We start from the raw sequence: 2,984 nt of genomic DNA, 5'->3' as shown, positions 1-2,984 counted from the left end.
TAAGCGGCGGCAGGGAGGAGGGGAGGGAGCACGGGAGAAGGGCAGGGACCCCCGGGTTCCCACCGCGGGGAGGGGGATGAGGTGGGGGGAAGGGGATTATGGAGGAGGGGATGGGAGCGGGATTCTGACACAGGGAGGGAGTGCTGTCCAGGGATGGGAGCAGTATGAGGGGATGGGATTGGCATGAGGATGGGAGCAGTGCCCAGAAAGGGAGCAATGGATTGGGGTGAGCACATCGCCTGGAGATGGAGCTACTCGAGGATGGGGACAGCACCTGGAGTGGGGACATGACCCGGGGGTGGAGGGGACAGTGTGGGGATGGGAGCATTGGTCAGGGCTGGGAGCAGCACTCAGAATGGGAGCAGGGCTCAGGGTGGGCACATCACCTGGAGATGGAGTGGTACCCAGGGGCATCACCTGGGACTGGGGGGACAACAGGGGTGTAGAAGGAGTACCTAGGGTTGGGAGCGGTACCTGGGGATGGGAGCAATGCCCAGGGATGGGAGCAGCACACAGGGATGGAACACCACAGGGAGACAGTGCAGGCGCTGCCTGAGCTGAACCCTCTGCTCCCCTTCATCACACCCTTGTGCCCCACAACGGGTCACCTCCCTCCTCATCCTCAGGCTGTGGGAGCCCCCGGGGGGAAAAAACATCCTCGTTTAGGGCTTACCCCCTGTGTGGGGCCCAGCGGGTTCCTTGAGTGCATTGGCCCGGGCCGTGAGCGCCGGAGGGACGTCACGGGGCCGGATCCTCACCCTGCTTCCTCGAAGGAGCCGCCGCCGCTGCTGCTGCCAGGGTGACGCTGGCGGCTAGGGGCTGACCTGCTTTCTCTCCTCCAACCCTCTCCCGCTCCGGCATCCCTCCGGCATCCCTCCGGCATCCCTCCGGCCGGGCCTGGCCCCGCTGCAGAGCCAGCGTCGACAGCTTCCTGCGGAGGCGGAGGAATTTGGCACCCGGCCCAGGGCTGGAGCTGGACACCGCAGGCAGCACGGCCACCCAGCACCCAAAGGCAGGAGAGCATCCACTGGCAATGGGAATGGGGGTCGGGTGCCACCATGGAGGTGGATGGCGAGGGGAGGCCCATGTGGGTCTGTCTGTGGGTGCACACGCGTCCGGCTGGGGCTGATTCATGTGCCTGTGTCATGCGTGTGCATGAGCAGTGGTTGCACGTGCTGGGGTTGCACACGCAGGAGCTGCACCCAAGTTTGTGTGGAGGGATGGAGAAGGGATGGAGGAGCAGAGGAATGAAGGGATAAATAAATAAATAAAGGAGCGTAATAGTGGGAGGGATGGATGGATGGATGTCTGGATGGATGAATGGCAGGATGGATGAATGGCAGGAAGGATGGTGGGATGGATGGATTCATGGATGGATTGAAGGGTGGAGGGAGGGATGGAGAGATGTAGGGATGAATGTATGTATGGAAAGCAGGATGGATGAATGAAGGGAGGGATGGATGACAGGGTGGATGGGATAAAGGACAGACAGTGGAGACCAGAGGGGCAGCTGGCGTAGGGACAGCTGTGCCCTAACCAAGGGGACATTTCAAGGCATGGCAGCAACAGCCCCTAAAAGCAAGAAACCACCCTTGGGTTTACCACAAACCCCTTTTATTCCCCCAAAACCCTTCCCTGCTGTGGAGCAGCATTGACCCCCTTGCCCACCACTGGGATGAGCCCATGGGTGCCACAGGAGTCAGTGATGTGACACAGATCTCTGGGATGACACCCAGCGTGTCCCCACGGTGGGGCCTCACCTGTCCAGGCCTGCCAGTGCCCGTGGGACATGCTGGCTGCCTGCTGTGCCCGCAGGCAGGGGTGGGGGACTCACCTTAATCTCACCCTGACCTACATAGAGGGGCTCAGTAGCACCTGTGGAGCCGGGCCCGGCCGCCCCAGCGTGTCCTGCCCTGCGGCACCGGCCTGTACTGGCACTGGGGATGGGCACTGGCACATGGAGCAGGGTGGGGTCTGCCCGTGGTATGGCCGGGGAGGTGTGGCCCTGCCATGGTGCCCCTGGCACAGCTCCAGTCCTTCCCCTGCCATGGCTCCAGCATTGCCCATAGTGTGCCTCCAAGGACTGCCCGTGGCACTGTGTGGCATGCCCCTGTCCCTTCCCATGGCACAGCATTCTCATATCTTCCCATGGCACAGCATGGCACAGTGTGGCACACCACAGCCTTTGCCATGACACTGTCCTCATCTCTTCCCATGACATAGTGTCCCCAGTCCTGCCCCTGGCACAGTGTGGCACATCCCAGCTCTTCCCATGGCACAGTGTCCCCAGTACTGCCCATGGTAAAGTGTTCCCAGTCCTGCCCATGGCACAGCGTGGCACAGTGTGGCACACTGTGGCGTGTCCCAGCTCTTCCCATGGCACAGTGTCCCCAGCCCTGCCCATGGCACAGCGTGGCACAGTGTGGCACCTCCCAGCCCTGTGCAGACCCTGCCAGCTCCTCGGAGTGATGCCCAGGTGGGTGGTCCCTGTGCTGCAGCCTCCCCCAGGGGGTGAGCAGGGTGGGAACCAGCCTGGCACAAGGCGGGGGGCCCTCCCCAGCCCCCCCAGCTCCTGGCACAGCCCTCGGGCCCCCCCTCGCCTGCCGACGTGGAGGTTGTGCCGGAGACGTGTCAGCGGTGGGACGGGAGCCAAGGGTATCGCCTGCGCCTGCCCCAAATGTCGGGGGGGCAGGGAGGGGGTGAGGGCCGTCAGCAGCCGTCCCGCCAAGGGAGGAGGGACTGGCCGGCAGGGCCAGAGGAATGTGCCGAGCACCGCAGCCACTGAGCCGATCCACCGTCCCTGTCCCCACGTGGGAACACATCTGCTCCCCGTTAGGGCTCGTGGGGCGGTGGGCTGGGGGATCCAGGGAGGTTGGGGTGGGGGAATCCCCCTTGCAGCCCACTGCCGCCTTTCCTAGGGGTCTGTGTGGGCACCGAGGGGGCGTCCCGGCGCTGGGCACAGCCCGTGACATGGGGACACTGCA

The sequence above is a fragment of the Manacus vitellinus genome, unplaced genomic scaffold (assembly GCF_001715985.3).
Source record: "Manacus vitellinus isolate BGI_N305 unplaced genomic scaffold, ASM171598v3 scaffold_102_pilon, whole genome shotgun sequence".
NCBI lineage: Eukaryota > Metazoa > Chordata > Aves > Passeriformes > Pipridae > Manacus > Manacus vitellinus.
This window is presented reverse-complemented; position numbering follows the sequence as displayed.